The sequence below is a fragment of the Canis lupus genome, chromosome 6 (genome assembly GCF_048164855.1).
Source record: "Canis lupus baileyi chromosome 6, mCanLup2.hap1, whole genome shotgun sequence".
In the NCBI taxonomy this organism is placed as follows: domain Eukaryota; kingdom Metazoa; phylum Chordata; class Mammalia; order Carnivora; family Canidae; genus Canis; species Canis lupus.
In genome coordinates, this window is record NC_132843.1 from 56,329,396 (window position 1) to 56,354,810 (window position 25,415).

General features: G+C 36.5%; 1 protein-coding gene across 6 annotated transcripts in view; it reads left to right on the top strand.

Annotated features, from left to right (window-relative positions):
• RABGAP1L (RAB GTPase activating protein 1 like) overlaps positions 1-25,415 on the top strand; it is a 728,064-nt gene that overhangs the window by 3,341 nt on the left and 699,308 nt on the right. The gene's annotated exons all lie outside the window — the stretch shown is intronic.

Genomic DNA, 25,415 nt, shown 5'->3' on the forward strand with positions numbered 1-25,415 from the left:
CATATTTCATTTATTTTCCGTATTGCACTCATTCAACAGGTAGGATGCCAAAATTGACTATAGTAAGTTTGTGCTCATGCTGACTCCTTTTTGTCTTTTTTTTTTTTTTTTTTTTTTTTTGGTGCTTTTGGGTGTAATTTTGGGGGATTTTCCTTGGAAACTTATAGGCGTATACTTAGTTGATTTGGAGTTAGACTTGAGCTACGATTATTAGTGTACTTGAAATTCTGAGCCTTCTTGTTTTCTAAATAGCTTTAAAAATAGAAAACATAAGTCTTTATAAACACTCAAGAAAAATCTGGTTACAGATTGTGTTGTTGTGATAGACATAGAGCAGCCAAAAATATATTTAAGAAACTTCCCCTCTCCTTACCCAGTTTAGTAAGCTTAAATAAGATGAAAAGGTCCCCCCCCCCCATAAAAGCCTGATTTTCCCAGAATATCAAATCTAACAACTGTTGGCTGTGCTGTTTTTTCCCTTGCTTATTCTAAATTCAACAAGTGCATGTCTCTATGATAGAAACTTAATTCTAATAGGGATGAAAGCTTGTGCTGGAGAAATTGGCTGGGAAACATCAAATATGGAAATTTACTTTTTTATAGCACTGGTTTTCTCTGTACCTGAATTCTCAGTGGAGTGGGGACATGGGCACAAATGTCCCAATACTTGGGGTTTTTTTTTTCATATTATACATTTCCTCTTCCTCTCCCCTATCCCCATCCCTTTGCTAAATTAGCCACTGCTACTAGTAGGAGTGTGTTATGTCCTTCAGGTGTGTGGAGCTGAACTAAGTCTGAGAACCTTAGCCCTTTTGTGATACTCCCTAAGCCAAATTCCCACTCTGTAAATGGCCTTCTGGTGATATTATTAGGCATCTGTGTAGCTCTCATTTTTGAAGAGAAGTAGATTTTGGTGGTAAAGAAATTACATATATAACCAAGAATAATTTATTTATTTTATTGCATTGTGTAGGACACATGGAAGAGACTAGGAGATTGTTGAGCTGAATATTTATTGAACTGTTTTGACAGTGACACATTGTATGTCTTGACTCAATCCTCCCCCTCCCCTCACACTCATGTGACTGCATACAAGGTTGAAAAAAAAAAAGTTTGGCAAAATAATACTTATCTTTTTAGGACCTTGCTAGAACTGGCTCATCATACTGGCTTGCAGAAGCAGTGTGCCTTTCTTTTTGCACATAGCTCCATGTTCAGTGACATCATGCTGGTAGCTTGAAGTTGGCCATGGCCTGAGAGTATTTATACCAGGAAAATCAGCAAATGGTGCAGTTTAGGACTTTTTTCTCCCCTTTATATAGCCAGTTGTTGAACATTTTCAGCACACTGCTGCCTACAACACACATTGATATTATCTATTCCGCTTCATTAAAAAAATGCTGAGTTTTGACCCCTACATTGATTTTATAACCAGCTAATGATAGATGGCAGCCTATAGTTAAAAACTGGTTTTGTCCACCCTCTTCACTCTGCAGATGAATGTTATACAGAGTTGAAGTTCAAGGTGATATAGATAGTTATTAGCAAAGCCAGGTCTCCAGAATCCTAGTAATCTGGAGTTTTTTTCTAGTGGCTTCTCTCCTGACCCAAAGCCATTCATGTAGCTCAGTTGAGGTATTTAATATGTGCCAGACATTGTGTTAAGCAGTTTGAACAGAGGTGAATAAGGCATGGACTTTGCCCATAAGGTCTTTATATAGGGATTGAATATGGAAACCAAGATTCTAAGGCAGAAAGTAACTTGTGGTAAAGAAATAAAGATAAGGCACTCTGAGAGTTTAGAGGCAGGAGAGAGCAATTACTTTTGGTTGTAAGGATAAGGGAAGAGAGGACACTTACACTATGCTTTGAAGAATAGATAGGGTTTGCACATATGGAAATAGGACAAATAGTATGTAAAAAAAAGGCCTGCCAGGGTAATCAAGGGCATAGAGGGAAAGGGCTAACTAAGCGAGAGAGTCAGCACTGGATGGTGAAGAGCCTTGAATGCCACTTTTCCTTTCTGCTCAGTTTATCTTTCATTGTTTTGACTCTGGCGTCATCTCGTACTTCTTAACGTTAAAGAAGCTTTGTATGCTGTGTTCTTGATTAGAATATGACCCAGAGGGCACATGAGTATCCTTAGAGTAAAAGCTGAAGGAAAAAATTATTACTGTTAGGGAAGTAACCTCAAGTTTACCAATCCTAAAACTGTAGGAAAGTAAGGGAAAAATTTTTTTTTTTTTTTTTGTAAGGAGATACCATTATTTTTTGTTTTACTAAACAGTATCACTTTGGCTGTAGTAGAGGAGGAAGCAGTTTTGAAAGTATTTTCAAAGTACCTTCTAAAATGTGATTTCTGAATGACTGGATCTTAATTTTTGGAGGCAGATTTGGTTCAGGCAGAAAGGCAGTCTTTACAGATTGACTAAGCCGACTAGCTACCAGAATTTAGGGCAGCAAGGGAAGGGTATATTACTACCACAGCCAGAAGTGAGGGATTGATGGATTTTTTTTTTTTTTTTTACTCCAAGTTCCTTGAATTTTGGCATTTATATATTTGACAGTCTGTGTGACTGAGGATGTTTTGAAGTCCTGGACAGAGCTTGCCTTGTTCCATAGGTGAATTAGGTGGCTAGAAATGAAGATAAGTGACAGTAAGGTGTGTCTGTTAATCAGATTGGCTGGTGGTAGTTCTCAAGGTTTTCTGTTCTGATAATTTCACACTTACTGTTTCTGATTAAAATGCTGGACAATTTGAAGAAGCTTTACTTCTTTTTGACCTCCTAGTTCTGTAAAGGTAAAAAGCCCTTTTAGAGTGTTGCCCAGGTAACAGCACATACAGAGACTGTTAGAAGCGTGTGGAAAATTTTGGTAATCTTGGTGATGAAGTCGCTATAGTAAATAACTGCTTGTTGGTAAAAGCTGGGCTACTTCTGGATGGTTGACAAAGAATTTTTGGGATGAGCTTTTGTTCCAAAATAAATACGAATTGTGTTGTTGCCATACTGTTTTTCTCACTTCTTTAAGCTTCTGATACATAAAGTTTGTCATCCTATCATTTTAGATTTTGGCAGTTTCATATGAACTGTTCCACAGGATAGCACGCCCCAAATAGTATGATAAGAGTTCAGATGCAGCATGCTTCAGATACCTCACACCAGTTGAATGGAGTAGCTAATCATGTCAGCACAGGGTGTTGGTTTTTTGTTTGTTTGTTTCTTTCTTTTTTTTTTAAAGAAGTGTTAGGTTTCCCAAATAGAGTTTATTAAAATCCTTCCAAATTTGCTATGATCATTTTTTTTGTGGTACAAACTGTGGTATTGTATTGATGTCTTTAAGTTGTGTATTTTCTTCAGATATACCCGTACACAGAAATGTGTATTATGTATGTTTATGCATGCATACCACCCACTAGTTGCTGACATTTGTGGTGAAAATAGAGTCTACTTGGCAAATGATTTTTTTTTTTTTTTTTTTTTTTTAAATTTTTATTTATTTATGATAGTCACACAGAGAGAGAGAGACAGAGAGAGAGGCAGAGACACAGGCAGAGGGAGAAGCAGGCTCCATGCACCGGGAGCCCGATGTGGGATTCGATCCTGGGTCTCCAGGATCGCGCCCTGGGCCAAAGGCAGGCGCCAAACCGCTGCGCCACCCAGGGATCCCTACTTGGCAAATGATTAAAAAGAACAAGTAGACTCTTTGAATGCTATCATGTCAAATAGTGACAGATAATGAAAGTAATGTAAATCCCCAAAGGAAATTTTTTTTTTTTTTTGGTACACCAAATTTCTAGGAAAGGAGCACATTTAAAAGGGCAAGTCTAAAAAAAAGGGCAAGTCTAGGATACATTCACATACCAGTGAAGGATTTCTGAACTTCTCTCTGGTATATACACACACCCATATTCTGCACTCATTATCAGCAGTAAACAAAATTATAGGACTTCAAAATTTGACTTCCACTACAGGGGGATGCAAATAACAAATACTATTTTTAGAAAAAATAGAAACCTGTGGTTTTCACTTTTGCAGGTTTAAGAGACAGAACACTAGTTTTTTTTTTTTTTAAGAGTTTTATTTATTTATTCATGAGACACACACACACACACACACACACACAGAGGCAGAGACCTAGGCAGAGGGAGAAGCAGGCTCCATGCAGGGAGCCCGATGTGGGACTTGATCCCAGGACTCCCTGAGCTGAAGGCAGATGCTCAACCACTAAGCCACCCAGGCGTCTCAGAACACTAGTTTTTGATAAATCATTTTTTAAAAAATTTTTATTTATTTATGATAGTCACAGAGAGAGAGAGAGAGAGAGAGAGAGAGAGAGGCAGAGACATAGGCAGAGGGAGAAGCAGGCTCCATGGAGCCCGATGTGGGATTCGATCCCGGGCCTCCAGGATTGCACCCTGGGCCAAAGGCAAGTGCCAAACCGCTGCGCCACCCAGGGATCCCTTTTTTTTTTTTTTTTTTTTGATAAATCATATAGAATATTTATCTCGTGCTTCAAGATCTATACGTCATTTTGAGGCCCTTTGCTAAGAGCATTGTACAAATGCAAATGGTTCTTAAAGTGGTTATTAGGAATTTCCTTGAGTAGTCTCTTTGGAGTAATTTATCCTGTATAAATTGAATAGATTGTATTTTAGTTTAGTAAAAAGTCAGCGACTGAAGGGAGCCTATATAATATACTGGCAGACAATAAATTTTCTTAGGTTGTTTTATTGTAATTTTGTTACTTTAGCATCTGAGGCCATCAGACCTCATTCATTTATTCTACAAAGCTCTTCCCTCATGAACTGTATTCGTTCATTTTAAATCTTTGTCTCATATTTGCCCTACTGTTAAGGATCATGGTTGGACTAATGTTTTGATTTGCCTTTGTCCTAGTCTTTGTGGAAAGATGAGTTACTGCCTATCAAGTTGGTATCGAATTGTAATTCAGTTAATGTGTTCTTTCCTCCATCCATTTTTCCTTCAATATTCTAGAATACTATTATTATTCATATCCTAGGACCTATACTAATGAATCTATAAAATTTTTATGCATGAGTTAGGTAGCTTAATTTTTCACAAATGAGTCTAGGCCTTTAAGTTTTTTTTTTTTTTTTTAATTCTGAAATGCATTTTGTATTTCCTGTCAACATTGTCAATAGTTTCAATAGGTGAAACAGGTTTCTCCTGCTATAGTTGTTTTCATAGACAGTAAAATAGCAATCTCTACCATTTGTAGATATCAGATAACGTTTTTAAAAGTTAATTTAATAATAGGTTAGAGAGGGATCCCTGGGTGGCCCAGTGGTTTAGCGCCTGCCTTTGGCCCAGGGCGCCATCCTGGGGACCCGGGATCGGATCCCACGTCGGGCTCCTGGTGCATGGAGCCTGCTTCTCCCTCTGCCTATGTCTCTGCCTCTCTCTCTCTCTCTGTGTGACTATCATAAATAAATAAAAAAAATAAAAAAAAAATAGGTTAGAGAAACCGGTTTGTTTAGCTTTTAATATGATAGTTGCCATTTTGCATATAAATTTCATTGTTTGCATGCTAATCATAGTGGAACTTTATTATATTCAACTGAAGCGAATTTACCTTCTAAAATAGAGGGCTTTAGTAATTTTTGTACTTTGGTGAATTTCATTTGGAAGAGGAAAATAGTAGATTTAAAAAATTTTGGTTGGGCTGGGGGATGGGGATGGACAAAAATAGTATGCTGCAAATAACCAAAAACATTTTTTGGTTTTGCAGAAGACAAGGTAGGTTGAACACAGGACCTTAATTCTTAATAGAGGGCCGCTGTGAAATTCAGAGAGAAAAAGTGATTTACTAAAGAAGTAATTTCTTTTTTGCATAATAATAATAATAATGAATCAACATTGAGTATTTAGTGGACTACTTATATAAGATACTGTGCATTGTCTAGTTAATCTTGACAATAACTATATGGGGTAGGAATTATTATAGTAATGTTTTCAGTTTGTGAAGGAGGAAATGGCTTGGAGAAGGTCAGTGGCTTGCTGAAAATCATCCAACTCTTAAGAGGTCTCCTTTCCTCCTCAATCTGCTTCAGAGTGACTCTCAACTACTATTCTCTATTGATGATTCTTTAACTGGGGTGATGATACTTGTCTTCTGTTTCATAGAGTGGTTATGGGAATTAAGAAAAGGTTTACAAAAGAACACCTGTAAATGTGCCTGGTGTTTTTGTTTTACTGGATAATTTTTGAGGAGCAAAGACATATTAGAAATAGATAAACACCTATATTACTTTGTAATTACTAAAATAAGTTGAACCATAAAATAAGTTGAACAGATATTTGAAAGACTATTTATATAGTAGAAAACTTATTTTGTGTGGGTCCAGAGGGTCAGCAAGTGAAAGAGGAAGGAAGAAATGTAGGGGTGCATTGACTAACAAGTGGATTGGATGATCTCTAGCAAACTGCAGTCTTTCTGAAATGAGGGGGAGTATATATTATAATATGAGATAATTTCAAAGACCCTTGCAACATCAGGAATCTATGAGTCCTGTAATAGGTGACTTTTCTTCTATCCTGATCAGCTGGATACAGCCAAGATAATTTTTAGTTTAGCTTGGATCATCAACAATCACTATTCTTTAAATGTCAATTTTTTGCACTTAGGTTGAACAGAAGTATGTAGTTGCCTGGGAAAAATGTAGTGAGGCCACATCCCAGAAAGGGGAGAGCATGGAAGACAAGGAGCAGGAGGGAGGACAGAACTCCGAGGAGGGGCTGGGCTGTGGCTCCTCTGAAGAGCCATTACACAATGACAATGCGCGGGAGGGCTCCGAGCTGGATGCACCCGGGAAGGAGCGAGCTGGATGCACCCGGGAAGGAGCGGCAGGAGCGTGCAAGGGTGCGGATGGACTCGGAGTCCCTGGACTCGGAGGACAGCTGAGCCCTGGCGGCCAGGCCCACCTGTCACAGGTAGATGCCCCAGGCCTGCCCCGGCCCCCACCCGCCACCTGCGGAGCAGAGACCTGTTGGGGAAACGCCATGCTGTCCCTTTGTATCTGTCCCCTGGGTTGTTTTTCTGCCTAACTTCTGTGATTTCCAACCGACATGAAATGACTATACAGGGTTTTTTTTAATGAAAGTAAAAAAAAAAAAAATTTTTTTTTTTTTTTTTTTTAGAAACAACTAGTGTATTGATCTGGGGGGAGAAAGGGGATGCAGATGGGAAATGGGGAGGCCAGGGACTTTAGTGTTTGCCAAAACCACGGACACACACCCTCTACCTCTTCTCACCTTCCTCTTCCAAAGCCGGCTCCCACTCTGTTCTACTACCTCCCTCTCCATTCTGCCCTATACCCACTTGACCTTGACCTCCAGTGACTGAGCAGAGCCCAGGCTTCCAGCTTCCAGGTGAGGCAGCCTCAAAGAACCTCTCTTCCCCCCTCTCCCACCTCATTCCCATCTCTTGTCTAAATAAAATACAGAAAAAGCAAGCATAGCTGGTACCTGGCAGGACTAGTCACCCTGGGGCTGAGGGCAGGGGTGGGGTGGGGGTGGGGCAGGCAGAGGAGCCTCAGCCAGGTGTAGTAGAACGGGGGCAGGGGGTGGGTTGGGGGCTGGCCCAACGCCCCCCTCAGAGGGTGGCTGGGAGGACTCCAGAGCTGCCTCTCAGGCACCATGTTCACTGGGTCCCCAGGGTGGGGGGTGGCAGGCGGGAGCAGCAGAGAAGCAGAAACTAGGTTCTGTAGGAGCATCCCTTTCCCTTGGCTTCTGGAGGAAGCCTTCTTTGGTTTTAAGGCAGATGTGGAGTTTCCCAGAAGCAGGGGAGATTGACATAGATGCTTTTTTTTTTTTGCTTGTGTTTTTCCTTCAGTATAAAATCACTGTAGAAAATAACTTCTCTTAGAAAAAAAAACATAGAAGAAAAAAACCAAAGGGGTATTTTCTTTGGCTTCAAGCCCCTCCCATGAGGTGCTGGGCCGGTGTGGGCAGGGTGGGCGTGAGGCAGACAGGAGGCAGACAGCCTCCACCCTCACCCGACCTGGCAGGTCCCAGATCACATGATGCTGCAGTTCTGGGGGCTCTGGGTTTGGGGGCTGGAGCTGCCCAGGAGGTAGGAGCGGGTGACCAGGCTGTCCCCGAAGCTGCCACCCCCACTGTCCCCCACACTGCGGTAGCTGCGGGTGACTGTGACACTGGAGGTGCAAGAGCCAGAGGAGATGGATCCGCCCACCTGGGCTCCCGAGCTGCTGGCGGAAGCCTTGTCTGGAGCTTCCCCCTACCCTAAGATAAAAATATGTTTTTCAGGGTGCAGTGAGTAAAAGAGTTTAATAGTATGTTGTCACATGCTTGTACTTAATAGTTTTCATATGATTTTCCCTTGAATTTAGATGTCCTGAGTGTATATTTGCAGAAGAAAGTTAATATCATTATGGCTATGAAAGGTTGTTTTTATTTTTATTTATTTTTATTTATTTATTTATTTATTTATTTATTTATTTATTTATTTATTTTTATTTATGATAGTCACACAGAGAGAGAGAGAGAGAGAGGCAGAGACATAGGCAGAGAGAGAAGCAGGCTCCATGTACCGGGAGCCTGACGTGGGATTTGATCCCGGGTCTCCAGGATCGCGTCCTGGGCCAAAGGCAGGCGCTAAACCGCTGCGCCACCCAGGGATCCCGAAAGGTTGTTTTTAATTGGAAGGAGTGTTATGACTTTATTGCTATAAATTCAGTTTCATTCTCTGACATTGCTTTATTTAGCAAGCATTTATAAGGCAGAGTATGGGTTCTGTGCTCAAAAAGCACAAGTAAGGGACTCTTAAGGAGCTGACAGTCATATTGGAGAAACATAAATACAGTAGAGTTTAACAAGGATGGGGCAGGATAGAATGTGTTTTATAGGAAAGCTTTAGAGGGTTACGTGACCTGGTCTGGGGCTTCAGGTAAGGCTGCCTGAAATATTGGAGTTGAGTTGAAAGAAGGCAACAGAGACATTTTAACTAGAGGTATGATAATCTAAAATTGTAACTCTTATGTAGACCCAGTGTAAGCAGCTCCTCAACTCTCAGAATCATGGTAAAATCCCCAAAGTAGATGTCATTTTTTATAAGTAATTCTTTATAAATAAAGCTTTTTAGCTCTCATTGATAACTTATTTTTATTTTAAATATGATGCTTGTGGTTTCTAAGATAGCAAATTAGGAATGATTTAGAAGAGGCAAGATGCTGTCATAAACATACATACTGGTAACAGGACAGTGAGATTGCTGAGATGATAGCAGTGAAGAATAGGAAAAACTATATATAAAAAAACCCCCAGATCTAAAAACTAGAGACAACATAAGGAAAACAGCCTTACATAACCTAATTAGCTTTAAGGTAGCAGTTATATTACTAATAATGAAAATTTGTCAGATTCTCTTTTACCAAGAAAAAGTTAAGTACATGGTCTATGTAGAACATTTATGAAGGCATTAAAGTATTTATATTAGAATTTTTTTTTTAATATGGAATACAGTAGAGTGTTGAACAATGTGGTTTTGAGCTGTACAGGTCCATTTATCTGTAAATTTTTTTGGGGGATAAATACAGTATGGTACTGTAAGTGTATTTTCTTAATAACATTTTGTTTTCTCTAGCTTGCTTTATTGTACGAATACAGTATATAATACATATTTCATGTATGTGTTGATTGATTATATCAACAATAAGGCTTCCAGTCAACAAAAGGCTTTTTTTCATTTTAACAGCTTTTATTTAAAATTGTCAATTGTTTTTTCCTTATTATTATTATTATTATTATTATTTTAAACAATCAGCTATTAATAGGTAAGTTTTTGGGGAGTCACAAATCATCATGATTTAGATATTTTCCTATGATAGTATTTTTTCTTGATATGTGTATCTCTTGGAAAAAATAAAGTTTGTGCCATATTTATTATTAAATTTTTTTGTAATTTCTTTTATACTTAAATGGTATGTTTTGATTTTAAAAAATAAAAGCATTGTTAATCCTCCTTCCCTTACCCTTTACCCTTGCTGTACCTTGACGAATACTTGGATATGAGTATCTCTAATCAGTCCTGTTCCTGTCTTCTTGTCATTCAGATTTCAGCTCTTTTTTCATTTTCTCTAAGCCTTTCCCAAACCACTCAATCTAAAGTGGTCGCCTAATCTAGTCTTGTTTTGCCACATTGCTCTATGTAATTGAATTCAAAATACTTATCTCTGTCATAGAAATTTCCTTCCTTCCTTCCGTCTTTCTTTCCTTATTTACTCCTTTCTAAGCATCCCATAGTAGCATGTAAGCTTTTTGAGGGCAAGGACTTCACTGTTTTTTCAAAAAAAGATATATTTATTTTGGGCGATGGCAGGGGCGGGGGGTGGGGGGCGATAGGAGGCGGGGGGAGGCAGAGAGAGAATCCTGAAGTAGATTCCATACTGAGGGCAGAACTCAATGTAGACTTCAGTCTTAAAACCCTGAGATCAGGACCTGAGCCAAAATCAAGTCTTGGCTGCTCAGCTGTCTGAGCCACCCAGACGCCCCCCTCTTTTTTTCCCCCCACTTTTGGTATCTCTAGAGCTTTGAATAAAGCACTCAATAAAATTTTGTTGATTGCAGAATGAAGCAGATATTCTTGGCCTAACTAGCTTTAAGACTTTATTGAAAGTTATTTCACTTCATTTTGCCTTGGTTTCTTCCTTTGCAAAATGGGTGGGGTAATGGAGAGGAAAGAGATTTAATTAGGTTATCTCAAAAATCCTTGCCATTTAAAGGCCTGCTGTTAGCTTGTTGTGAGCTTTGAGTTCTGTTCTAATGGCATTGATGAATTTATGCTGACTTCCTTAATTACTTTCTTCCTCTGTCTTCTGTTGAAGTCAGTGGTGCATATTTATATTTGCAAGATTACCGACAGCATTAGAGAATCAACTGATTGCAGAATCAGGTTTCTTGTTGTATCTGGATTATTAAAGACAGTAGATCAACAACGTGATTTCTGTTTCCATGATCAAATTAATCAAAATAAGTTTCTTTGACATATCCAAGTACTAGGTTGAACTGAAATGGTATTTAAATAACAGGAAATTTGAGTCAACTTCTTAGTTATTTTTAACAATGAGTTATTTAAATGAAACTTGAGATAATATATGTATATAAAATGAGAGTATATAAAAAATATAGTTTCTGGAAGATGATGAGGATTGAAGAAATAAACTATAGTTTTTCATTTGGTCCATGTGATTAGAATTTTAGATGGCACTTTCATTCTTCACTTGGAAAAGCTTTATTATTGTAAAGACCAACATTTTTAAAATAGGTAAAGGAAATGAGCAGATTGTTGATAGCAGAGGAAATATAAGTAACTAGTAGAAGAATGTTAGATCTTACCAGTAACCAAAGAAAGGCATATTAGAGGAAAATGAAATACTATTTTATACCTATTTCAGTTTTTTTTGTAAATATTAATAACATAAGGCTGGTTAGATTTTAGTAAAGCGGGCATATCAAATATTGCTAGTAGTTTGTAATTTGGCAGTATGTATTTAGAGTTGTTAAACTGCTCAAAACCTTTTGTTTTGTTTTAACCTTTTACTAAACTTTCAATTTAGTAAGTTCATTTCTGAGAATATTCTAAAGAAATAACTACAGAGGGATTCCTGGGTGGCTCAGGGATTTAGCACCTGCCTTCAGCCCAGGGCATGATCCTGGAGTCCCAGGATGAGTCCCACATTGGGCTCCTTGCATGGAGCCTGCTTCTCCCTCTGCCTATGTCTCTGCCTCTCTCTCTCTCTCTGTCTCTCATGAATAAATAAATAAATCAATCTTAAAAAAAAAAAAAAAAGGAAATGATACACAGGTGTATGTACTAGCAAAAGGAAATGCTTATACATTTAAGGAAGGGTGAATATAACATTTAAAGTATGTAAGAAAAAGAAGAATGCACTAAAATGCTAATTGTGCTAGCGTGATAGGATTGTGGATTTTTTTTTTCTAAATTTAGGTAACTTCTATAATGAAAAAGGTATAAATAAAGTCAGGTTTTGCTAGCTGTGATAATTTTGTTAGTATAACTAGGGTTGCTAGATTTAGTAAGTAAAAATAAACATGATGTTTGGGACATATTTATACTAAAAACTATTGTTCATCTGAAATTTAAATTGTGTGTCCTGTATTTTATCTGACAACCCTAATTGTAACATATTTTGGTGATAGTTGAATGTTATGGAGAAATGTTGGGACGCTGTGCTTCCCAAATAATTCTAAGTATTATTTTTAATTCAGGTAACTGTTTTTTTTTTTTTTTTTTTTTTTTAACTAGGATTAGTTAGCTGGGAGAACTCTTACAAGCTAGTTTTATTTCAGGACTAGCTTTTGGGTGATGCTTGAAGGAAATATACTTCAATATTTGGCAAGAATAATTAAAAAATCTTATTATTTAACAAAAATATGGTAATATTGGATGTTACCATTTTACCTTAGGTAGAATGAATTTGGAAACAAGTTAGGCTGAAGTCAGGAGGGCAAGTTACAAAACTATTACAATAAGCCGGGTAAGGGAACTAGGGTGGAAGTAATGAAATTGGAGAGGAATAAACAGATTTAAGAAGTTCTTATGAGGTAAAATCAATAGGATTTTGTGATATATTAGATTTAGGGGTGAGAGAAGGAATTCTTGGGTCTCTTTATCAAGAGGGATTAAAGGAAGAATATAGTTTTGGGGAAAGAAAATACTAGTTTAAGATTTGATGTCTAGGAAATGAATATTGTAGGTGTCTGTAGGCAATTTGACATATGGTTATAAACTTGAGAGATGTTTGGGTTTGAAGTGTGCTAATTGAGACTAAGTAGACTAGAAGGCCCAGATTAGAATTGTGAGGAACTCTCTTTTAGAGATGGAAGAGAAAATTATTAAAAAAAAATTGTTTCTAAAAACTTAACATTTTTATGTATTTTTTCTTCTGTTTATATTTATTTCTTTTTTAAAATATATATTTTTAAAAAATTTTTATTTATTTATGATAGTCACACACAGAGAGAGAGAGAGAGGCAGAGACATAGGCAGAGGGAGAAGCCAGCTCCATACCTGGAGCCTGACGTGGGATTCGATCCCGGGTCTCCAGGATCGCACCCTGGGCCAAAGGCAGGCGCTAAACTGCTGCGCCACCCAGGGATCCCGTTTGTATTTATTTCTGTTTATTTTGCTTTAGTACATCTTTCCTCTATTAGATTACAAACCTCATTAGTCAGAACCATGTCTCTTTTGTTCACCTCTGTGTGTAAAGTACTTGGTACATAGCATGCACTCAGTAAATATTTGTTGAAGGTATAATTATCATTTTGTGTATGTTTGTATTCCTTTTGTTCCTTATTACAATCTTTTAATTGTAGGCATTCATTTTGGGAATCTTTGTTCTATTGTACAATGATTCTCTTTACATTTTTTAAAAAAGATTTTATTTATTTGAGAGAGTGAGTGAGAGAGCACCAGTGGGGGATCAGAAGAGGGAGAGGGAGAAACAGACTCCCTGATGAGCAGGGAGCCTGACGTGAGGCTGGATCCCAGGCCTCTGGAGCATGACCTGAACTGAAGGCAGACAGACGCTTAACTGGTTGAGCCACCCAGGTGCGTCTCAGTTCTCTTTAAATCAGTTTCATATAGATATGTTTTTAACTTTTCATTATGGAAAATTTCAAATTTATGAAGAAGAGTAAGTAGCTTACTTAATATCCACATAACCATAAACATTTAGCAGTTTTTATGTTTGTCATCTTCATCTCTTCTTCTGGTATAGCACTGCAAATTATAGAAATGGATTTATCTTACCCCTAAATATTTATTTATTTAATTATTTGGAGGGGGGTGGGGCAGAGGGAGAGAAAGAATCTTAAGCAGGCTCCATGCCCAGCACAGAGCCTGACACAGGGCTTGATCTCACACCCCTGAGATCATGACCAGAGCTGAAATCAAGAGTTGGGTGCTTCGCTGACTTAGCCACCCATGCACTCCTATCGGTAAACATGTAAATGCATCTTTAAAAAATAAGAACATTTTCTTATATAACCATAATCACATTCTCATATTGTCACACCTAACAGTTTCTTAGTATTGTGAAAAACCTAGCCCATATCAAAGTTTTGCTACTTGTACCTGAAATGTCTGTATTAGTTTACTAGGGCTGCTATAACTACATAACAGACTGCATGGCTTAAACAACCGAAATTTATTTTCTCACAGTTCTAGCAACTGGAAGTCCAAGGTCAGGGTGTTGACAGATTTTGTTTCTCCTGAGAACTCTTTCCTTGTCTTATCGATGGCCACCTTCTCTCTGTGTCCTCCCATGGTCTTTCATCTGTGTATAAATCCCCGGGGTCTCTGTCTTCCTTTAAGGACTCCAGTTGGATTGGATTAGGGCCCACCCTGATGGCCTCAATTTAACTTAATCACCCCTTTGAAGGCCCTATCTCCAAATATAGTCACATTCTGAGGTATCAGAGGTTAGGGCTTGAAGATATGAATACAGGGGGAGGGGGCTGTTGCAGTTCATCCTGCAATGTCTTTTATTGCTTGTTTGTTCAAATCAAGAATTATACAGTTGCAGTTAGTAACACATCTTCCCACTTTTTCCTTTTGCTTCTCATGACTGTTCAGACACCTAGCCAGTTGTCCTGTAAAATGTTCCACAGTTTGAATTTTTCTGGCTTATTTCATTGTTTTCTTTTTCTTTTCTTTTTCTTTTTCTTTTCTTTTTCTTTTCTTTTCTTTTCTTTTCTTTTTTCTTTTCTTTCTCTTCTCTTTTCTTTCTTTCTTTCTTTCTTTCTTTCTTTCTTTCTTTCTTTCTTTCTTTCTTTCTTTCTTTCTTTCTTTCTTTCTTTCTTTCTTTCTTTCTTTCTTTCTTTCTTTCTTTTTTTTTTTTTTTTGTATTTCCTAAAGCTAAAAGCTAGATTTGAAGGTTTGTTTAAATTAAAATCTTTTGGACACCAGTATTTATAGTTGCTGTGTAGATCATAATGTATGATATCTAGAGGCACATGTCTGATTATTGTAGTTTTAGTGATGAGATTGATTACTGGATAAAGTAGTGACAGAATCTAGTTGTTTTGTATAAAGTTTGTTTTTTTTACCTTATAACCAATGAGTTATTTGTGGTATAATATTTTGACTCTAGATATCATATAATTTTTTTCGTTTTTAAAGTAGGCTCCGTGCCCAATATGGAGCTTGAACTCATGACCCTGAGATCAAGAATTGCACCCTCCATCGACTGAGCCAACGAGGCTCCCCTACTATATAGTCTTGATAAATGTATTTAAGGTAATGTGGGTTGTCTGAATGGCACCAGTGGTATTATGCATAATGAACATCTGTCATATTTTTTTTCTTTTCAGCATTTGAACTCCTTTCTTGTATTTGACATATTCCCCCAATTTATGAGTCAGAGCCACCTTTTCACTAAAAGCTAAAAATGTTAGATGCTTTATTTCCAGCCCCATCTAGGACATGGATATATCCCTAGGTTCCATTAGTCAAGTACACCTATGTTCAAAATTAGAGGACCTCTTAGGGCTCATAGACTCCATTGAAATGTGATTTTAAAGAGGAGGAATATGTTAGTGCTCTCTGCCTTCCTTCTGTGTTTGATGCTAGGGTCTGCAAAATGTGGAGAGATCTGGAGTTGCCTTGCGATCCTTTTAAATCTAACTTCAGAGTCTACTGGTTAAGGACTATTCAGTAAATATCCCACTTGAGATGGAGAAAATTGTATGCACCTTGCTTTGATGCACCTTTGTATGCACCTTTACTTTTGACAGAAGTAAAGTACTTTGGAGGGTAATTTTAAATTTTATTTCTTTTAGCTTTTACTTAAAATGATTTTTCTATTTCAAGAAACTTAAGATTATATCTTCAAATAATTATTTCTTGAAGTTTTCTGCTTTTATTTTAAAGTCTTGGGTGGTATATTGTAATACATTTTTTTCCCATACTTTGATAAACATACACATAAAAAAAGATACAAGCTTATATTTTGAATATCTTTCTGTGACAATTTTGTGGTATTATACCACGAAACTGAACTGTTTCCTTATTGTTAGATGTTTATATTGCTTCCCCCCTTTCCTTCCTCCAATTGAATACAGTGTTAATATGTGTGCCTTTGTAATTATATTTTCACATACTATTGGATCTTTATATGGGGCAGTTTTCTCTGGATGAATCACTGGATTATTATGTACACTTTAAAATTTGGTTTAAAATAATTAAATGATAGTTAAATGTTGATTTCTAGCCATTTTTGGACACTAATGTTCGAACTTACTTGGTAGAGATGGAAGATGATTTAATGAACCGTGGAAGATGTTTATCAATTAGACTATTGTTAAGTTAGAAACTTCCACGGAAATTCTCAGCATACTTGAGTTTCAGGTAGAAGATGAAGATGCAGGGGTGAAGAATTGAGAACAAGCAAGGGGAGGGACAAAGGAGAGGGAGAGGATGTCAAGCAGACTTTGCTTAGCTCAGGGCATGATTTGGGGCTTCATCCCACGATCCTGAGATCATGTCCTGAGTTGAAATGAAAAGTTGGCTGCTCAACCGACTGAGCCACCCAGGTGCCCCACAAAGATTGCTAATCTCACAAAATAAAAGCTAATCCTTACTTTTTTCATTTTGATGGAAAATGAAGTGGGAATAATTTCTGAAAGATTTGATAATATTTTGGTAAGCAGTTATATAGTTTTAAATTGCTTTCTAGTGAGAAATATAATTATAGTGAGTGTTTTGATTTAAAAATAATGCACATGATGAAAATTTAAATAGTTCAGAATGTCTGTATCTTCCGCACAGACCCCTGTTCCCATTTCATCCCAACCTGTAAAAGAACTAGTCAGCTCAGTTATTCAGAGGCTGATTTTACAATTTGTTGTTATGATGTACTTTTATTCTCCATTTTATCTGACCATTTTACTGTTCTAGTATGTACATATAAATGGAAAGGGAAGAGAGAATGATCATATCTGGCAGATGATAGGTTAATTAAAAATTGATTAAAGCAGGGAATTGTGAAAAACCTAACATGTATGTACCTTAAACACGTTAACCTGAAATCTGTATGTACCTTTCCAAGCTTTTGATGTAGGACTGAGGCCTTCTGGCATTCCGTATCTTGGTTTTTCTTGCACACACCTCATCTATAATGGTTTGTTTTATTTTATTTATATTAATTTTATTGTGATGTCTTATTCTAGGTTTTTTTAATGCACTTAGAATAAAACTGTACATCTTTAACATGTGCTACAAATCTACATCATCTATCCCTTTGGCAGTTTCTAAGAAATCTTTCTTTGGTTTTCTGTGATCAGATTATGCTGGCTTTTCCATTTCCTTTTTTTTTTTTAAGATTTTACTTTTAATTAATCTCTATGCCCACCCAGTATGGGGCTTGAACTCACAACCTGAGATCAAGAGTTGCATGCTCTACCCACTCAGTCAGCCAGGCACCCCTGACTTCAATTACTGAAACTTAGGGCCTTTTCAGATGCTGTTCCTGTAACCTGGAATGATCTTTTCTCCAAATCTGTGGATGGAGAATCTTATCTCAAATGCCTGAACTCAGAGAAGCATCCTTGATATCCCTTAACATTCCAGTCTAAAGTAGGATACCCACCTCCTATGAATATCACCTTGTTTTGTTTCATTCTACTTGCCACATTTAAGATGTATGTGTTTTTTTTTTTTTTTTAATTTTCTGCCATCTTTACAAAATTGAAGGCTGCATGGAGACAAGGTCCATATCTGTGAGGTTTACCATGCCTGTGCTTAGAGCAGTGTCTGGCATATAATAAGCTTAAATATTTGTAGACCTGATTAATGAAATGTTTATTTTAATTGCATGCAATGTATCAGACATTGTAGGGGCATTAATTAATAAAATACCACTTAGTTATTTTATTGGTAGCCTGTAGTCTATTTTTAAGTGGAAATGTGTACATCTAAGTACGCATCATTCAGTAAAATATAGGACATTTAAATTTTTGAGATGATAATATTAGAACATGCAAATTTTATACTAAAATACATAAAACCCTTTTTAGAATGTAGGAGAAAGTGTTGTTTATCCCTTTAAAAATAGTTATTCATCCATTTTTCATTGACACTATCTTGAGAACTCTGATCATCTTATGGAAAGCTTTGGAAAGCTAGGAAGGTCATAGGCACTATTACTAATAATTGTAGTGCTTTTTTTCCCCCCCAAAAGTAATTAAGGTTTTCATGAGTCTGCATAGAGTAGAAGAGATACTTGTCCTCCGGAGAAACAAATAGGTTTGAAGTATAGAACTAGAAGTAGAGCATAGGTAATTAAAACTAAACTAATATACTGTGATTCTGATTTGTTATGTCTTAAGATCTCTTGCCCTTAATAAGATGTGCTAAGATAAACAGAATGGCAGGCATCATATGTAAAAGTTTTCCATTTTAATCACAGTTTTGTTTTTGCATGACCAGAAATTCTCTGATTTGAAAGGGCATGCATGCTATATATAAAGAACCGTGTGCAGTTAAGGTTTTGCTTTGCCTTATTGTTAAATCTATGGAATGTGGTTTCCTTACTATGGGTGAGTGAATTAGCTTTTCAAATCCCATTATAGTTGTAAAGTGGGTATGGATTTGATATTTGTATGGGTTACTTAATGTAACTAAAACATTAAAAAATCCTTTTTGTTGAAATGATCTTGCTAGAGAGAAATTATTGTTCTTTGAAATGAGTAAGTTTAACCCATCAATCCATCCATCCATTTATTTAACAAGTACGATATTGTCAGGTGCAGTATTATGTACCTGACACTTTCCTGGGAGCTGGAAATACAAAGATGAATAAAGGATATTTGCTGACTGACTGGAACTAGTTGTAATTGATGATATAGATATGTAAATAATTATGTGGTATGATAAATGCTAGAGTAAGAATATAAATTAATTTAAAATTTTGTAGAAGCACTGTAGAGCAGTGATTGACTCTTTTTGGAAGAGTTGGAGAAAGTTTCTAGGTTGTAAATCCAGACAAATCCAACTGTTGGAATTTTACACTCTGAAATTTGTTTAAAATAGGGTTTTTTAAACTACCTGCACAGAACCCCCAAGACAGAGGAGAGTAAGAGTACCCCTTGGAAGCTCAGGATACACTTCAGGGTAGCTTGAAAATTTCTTAAATTCTCTGTTTTATCTTAAGAATTCATAGGAGTGTTGCATTTCTTTGCATACTGATTATATAAATATAGAAATATTTTAATTACTACCAGAAAAGAAAAAAAATATTCACTGCTGTTCTATTAATTTTGAAATACTGAAATGAATGAAGAGAGCTGACACTACATGCCAGATTTAGCTTTCACCTTCATTTTCCTAGTGGTATCCCCAGCATGTCTCAGTTTATGCCTGGGGATACATGTATACTGGTTTGAGAAAAAACAGATTAGTCAGTCAGATCATGGAACATTGCATTCTTCTTCCTTTTTTCCCACATTCCTGTTGTTCTTTCTCCTTGATTTTTACACTTGGCTTTGTGACTGCTTGGTATGCCATGATCAGCTTGCTTACTGCCCTGCTAGTTTTTATCAGCCAGCAAACAGCAATACTAGAAGCTGCTTGGGGCATAACCAGGGAAGTTTCTGGAATAATGGTGAAAATCTGAGTCGGAAGCATTCAGTACACAGGAAATGATTGGATTTGGCTCATTAAAGTAAGTCAAGGTCTAGGAAGGCTCCTTTATGATTAAAGGGAAGATGGGCCAGACTAATAAGGCTTGGGATTAGAACATGGGACTAAGTACATTGGTAGAGTCCAATTTCTGAGCAGCAAGAAAAAGGCTGGTGGTGTTAACTTAGTTTTTTCCAAAGTGGTCAGATCAAATGGTCTGAAAATTTCATATATTGAAGTAAATCATACTCAGAAATTGGTTATCTCTGGAACCTTAGAGTTAAACATAAAGGTATGTTACTGGCTTATTTTGCAAGTAATAGCTATCTCTGGTTCACTTGATGTTGTAAGTATGTTTCACTAATGACAGCTGCTTGATCTCAAACCCGTACAGCACAGGTTTCTCTAACTGTATTGCGCATGCCAGTTGGAGGTTCAGGAGGGCCTAGTGGAATCACTTCTGCATCTCTTCAGGTTCTTAGAAAATTGAGAACAGAAACATGGTGCCAAATGTGGGACAAAATGAAGTATTGTGCTTTATTACTGGTAAAGGTAGATGGGAAAATGTAGTAAGGATTCCACTCTTCCTAGCAAGAAGTGAAACCCCCCCACATAGAACAGAAGAATCAGTTTTCTTTTCAATGCAGTGAGTCTTGACACCTGCCATAGCCAGCCACAATCCCTTCAGATGATAACTTTGGGCAGGGAACTAGGCAGGCATGTTTTAAACCATTTACCTTGGTCTCCCCCCACCCCCCAACTCTGCTTGTCCTATGGGCAGTCATTGTAGGAGACAGACCATTGCAAAGTGATATTGATTTGGTTGCTTTACCCCTGGACTCCATATTTAACTGGATGTATCAGCTAGAACAAACTATCTAATCTTTTGAAAATCTTTTGAATGTATCCCTTCATTTGTAAGTTGGGAATGCAGTTCAGTCAGTGATTGTTGTGACTATAAACACAAAGATAACTAGAATGCCCAACACTGTTTGGTTCATAGTAAGCATTTAGTAAATAATAGTAATAAAATGATAAATGTTATTTGTGAGTTAATAGTATTCTCAACAAACTAGACTTTGTTTAAATCTTTAAAAATAATAGCTGCCCCTTTAAACACATAGTATGTGATACTTATTACATTCTTAAGTTGTACCGTTAATAGAAAACATGTATCCTTTCAAATTAATACTGCTTCTTTAATCATTTCCTGAAAGCAGAAGGCTATCATTGTTTTTATGCTGATATGCTCTTATATTACAGACTTGACCATATGAATATTACTCATACCACCGGGTATAGGTTTTATTTTCAGAGTGAAATCTCAATAATATTCTCTATGTCTGGGGGAAGGGAGCATATGGTCAACTGTGTATTATTAAATACTTATTTCTCAAGTGCCTTAAGTATCACTTGAAGTAGCTTTAATTTATTTGAGCCAACATGTTAATATTTTGAAAAAGATGTGTTATATTTATATTAGTGTATAGCAAAAAGCATTGACTTGCCTTAAAGTTTATTTATTTTTTTTTTTGTTTTTTTTGTTTTTTTTTGCCTTAAAGTTTATATATGAATGCTTTGCATATAATTATTGTTTAGTATATATTTGTTGACTGGTCTCTTGGTATACATTCATTTACTCAGATACATTAAGGGGGATTCTAAAGTACTTTGTTAAGATTTGAATATGTGTAGCAGGATAAATAGTACCTTTTTATATAGAATGAAAAGGTTAAAGCATAGGTTTAATTGTATATAGTTTGTTTGATGCTAGAAATTATAACAAAGTCTGGGATTCCTGGTACTAAATTGTATTGTTCTTTGGGGAAATAATTCTGGAGCTTTTCTTGAACTAGTTACTATTTATTGATTTGATTTTAAAAATATACTTGTGGAAAGCCTTTTAAGACATGGTTTTACTGAGTTTTCTAAGTTGTTTGCATGAGGCCTGCCCCTTCCTCCCTTCTTCCCTCCTTTCTTTCCTCTTTCTCTGTCACTAGTTAAGACGTTTTATTAAAAAAATTTTTTTGCAGAAGTTACTCTGCATTATGAAGTATGCTAATACAAAATTTGCACGTTGAAAGGTAGAAAATACCTCATAGTCGAACAGAGCTGAAAGACAGTAGTTCCTGTGGGGGATTTTGATGTATTACTGGTTGGAAACCAGAAAGTGAGGAAATAGGAACTATAAGTTAGTAGGTAGGCCTTGTACTACAGTTAATTGAAGATATTTTCTTAGAACCCAGCGTTGGTCCATTGTGATGCTCTTGGATATCCCCACTGCCTTGCCCTTTGTCCACTACTTTTCTTATTTTTAGGGCAATGTGTTTAAGTACATCTCCTTGTGACCAGGGATTTGGGATACTGTTGTACTTTTGTGAAGCAAGAAGGATAATGAGAATGTTTTTTTCCCAAAGTACAATGCATAGTTACTAGGTAGCTATATCTAAAACAGATTAGAATTTATTTCAGATTGCAATACCTGAGTTTTATTTCAGAATATGTCAAGTATGAGTTTCATTTCCGTGTTTCTCCAACTGTTTATTTTCTTCATTCTCTTGATAGGACGCATTGAAATATGTTTTTGGCTTATAAAAATTTGACATATTTTTATAAAACTATGAAAAATTGTAAAAGGCTTCATCTTTTCATTTTAAACTTTTATCTTCTAATGGTTTGTCATAATATCAGGTGTTATTAAAGTGTGCTGAGACTATTATGAAAGGCTGTTAATAACTTAGCATGTTAGGTCCAAATTACTTAAATGACACACACAAAAAAAGTCACAGAATTTTAAGGGGCTGAGAAGGGCTGTGACTAGTGGGAAGAAAATTATTCGCTAATAATTGAAAAAAAGTGAAGTTCAGATGAAGAGTTAACTATTCTGGTTTCTGTGCTAATTTTCTTGGAAATAATTTTCCATTTGTAGAATTTGGTCTAAAAGTGGTAATTTTAATATAAAATATTTATGTTTTAAACTGAATTCCTTTCAGTTTATTACGGTTCCTTTAAATTGTAATTCCAAGTGTAAACTTTGGGAATGAAGAAGGGATTGCTTGTAGTGTTTACTATGTTTATGGCAATATATTTACTATTTGGGCTTATTCATACCAATTAGAAACAGTTTTTTATTTTGTATTTATAACCTATGTAATGTTACTTATGGTAGAAATACTTCCTTATTTTACTATTATCTCAGCTGTAACCTGATTAAAAGAAGATAACTTTGGTTAAACTGAATTTCTTTCTTTCATTCTTTTTTTTTTTAAGATTTTATTTATTTATTTATTTATTCATGAGAGACACAGAGAGAGAGAGGCAGAGACCCAGGCAGAGGGAGAGCAGGCTCCTGGCAGGGACCCCGATGCAGGACTCGATCCTAGGACCCCAGGGATCCTGAGCCAAAAGCAGATGCTCAACCCACTGAGCTATCCAGGTATCCCCATATGAACCATATTTTAAACCATTATACACGTGGAAGAATTAGTTCTAGACAGGGCAGTTGAGCTTAGATCTGAAGAATGGTAGAAATTCAATAAACAAAGATGTGAGGGATAAAGAGTACATTCTAAGCACTCTATTGGGTGTGAATACAAAACTATGGCCTATACTAATGTTGGTAACAAAACAGAAGATTTTGAATTCCTGACACATCACCAAGAATATATACTCTCAGTTCTTTTCCCCTATTCAGCTCTAAGGAATTGAAAACTAGACTAACAACCTCTAGACAGGAGATATGAAAGACTTTGAGATGTCTTACCAGGGCTATCTGAGCTGACTTTCTAAATTTGTCTTTTGGGTATAGGCTACTTTTTCTTTTAAACTCAGCATTTTAAAAAGTTCTTAGAATGCAAACTAAAAATCCAAGGAGTAATAGTTGCAGAACTTTTAAAAATCTTGGGTTTTATTTTTGTTGTTCTTTGAGGAATTATATGAGAAAGGAAAGTATATAGCACAGTGCCTGCTACATGATAAGCTTAATAAGTGGTAGTGTGTGTGTGTGTGTGTGTGTGTGTGTGTGTGTGTGGTGGTGGTGGTGGTGGTGGTGGTGATTACTGTCTGGGTGGACTGCCATACTAGTTTTGTGACCTTGGATAAGTCGTTTAGTGTTCTGTTGTTTCTTCATTTGTAAAAATGGATTATTATTAGTTCTGCCTTATATTGGGAGGGCTAATGAGATGGAATGTAAAGTGCATAGTACAAAATAAGCACTCAATGTTAGATAACACTTAATGTTAGATATTGTATGCATTTTCTCTTGAGAGGTGTTATTCCAGAGTGGGAAAAGCAGGATCTTTGGAGTCTTGACTTGGTTTTGAGTTTTGCCTCAGCTGTTTACGAACACTGACCTTGGGGAGATTACTTCACTTGTTTTCATATCTATAAAATGAGGATAATAGCTACCTTGTAGACTTTTCAGATGTATGATAAATACATAGATACTCAGTAAATGGTAATTATTATTGGCATGATCCCTGTAATTCAGGTCAATACTATTTTCTTGGCAATGTGATCCAGCTGACTAGATTTTTTCCTTGACACGGATGGCTGCCTGAATTGAGAACTTTGTCTACAATCAAGTCAATTATGCTTTTTCTATAAAATAAATCTTAATGGTAACAGTTTAGTATTTATTTATAATATTTTCATATGAAATGCAAATTAATGTATATTAGAGTATACTTTTTTGTGTTTTCTTATTTATTTTTGTAGAACAAAGGCAAAAGCAACATCCATTTGGGCTTGCAACAAAGAGATGCTATTCTCACTTCCCCTGGATGCTTTCTATCCTGTGTATCCTGGGAAAGAGAAATCCTGCTTATGTGGGGTTGTTTCTAGGATATAGAGGCTTTATAGAGAAGTGACAGTCATCTGCCTATTTGGGGTAGGCAATGTAGAATTTGTCTTGTCTAGAAAACAGAGAACTAATAAAAAGTGTCAGGTGACTCTTGTCACGTTCTTTGTTGTGTGAACAAAGCTGTCAGTGGGATCAGGCAGCTTGGCTTCTGGGCTAGGTCTGTAAAGGCACGAGCAGTTTCCCATGAGAGGATCCAACAGTTAGAATTTACAGAGCACCAGTGACTAATATGAAAACACCAGATGATCACCCCCTCTGAACCGAAACTACAGCAGGCAGTCACAAGTTTGCAGAAGTACAGACTGTGGAGAATGTTATCAAAGGATCTGCATATCCATTCAGATGTCAATCTCATGGCTAATTAGGACAACAAAAAATGTATCTGTGTGTCCCTCCCCCCCTTTATTTTTTTGAGAAAAGAAATCTTTTCATACAGAAACTGCAGCCTAATAATAGATTCTTGGTAGACAAAAAACTTCTGGTGAGTAACAGTGATTTTACATATCTTTTTGGAAGGTTTTGCATATAAATGTCAGACATACTATTTTTTTGAGATATAATCCACATACCATAAAATTCACCACTTTAGAGTTGGGTGGTTTTTAGTATGTTCACAAGCTGTATGCTACTAATTCTAGGTAGAGGATACATTTTAATGATCTATCTTTTACCATACTTAGATGAACTTAACCTCTAATTTTCTTTTCTGCATTAAGGAAGCCCTATTTTGTCTTTGGCTTATCTGACTTTAAGTTTGTGTGTGTGTGTTTATTTGAGAGAGAGAGAGTGTGTGAGAAAGAGCGCAGGCAGGGGTTTGGGGTAGAGGGAGAAGCAGACACCATGCTGAGCAGGGATCTCAATGCAGGACTCAATC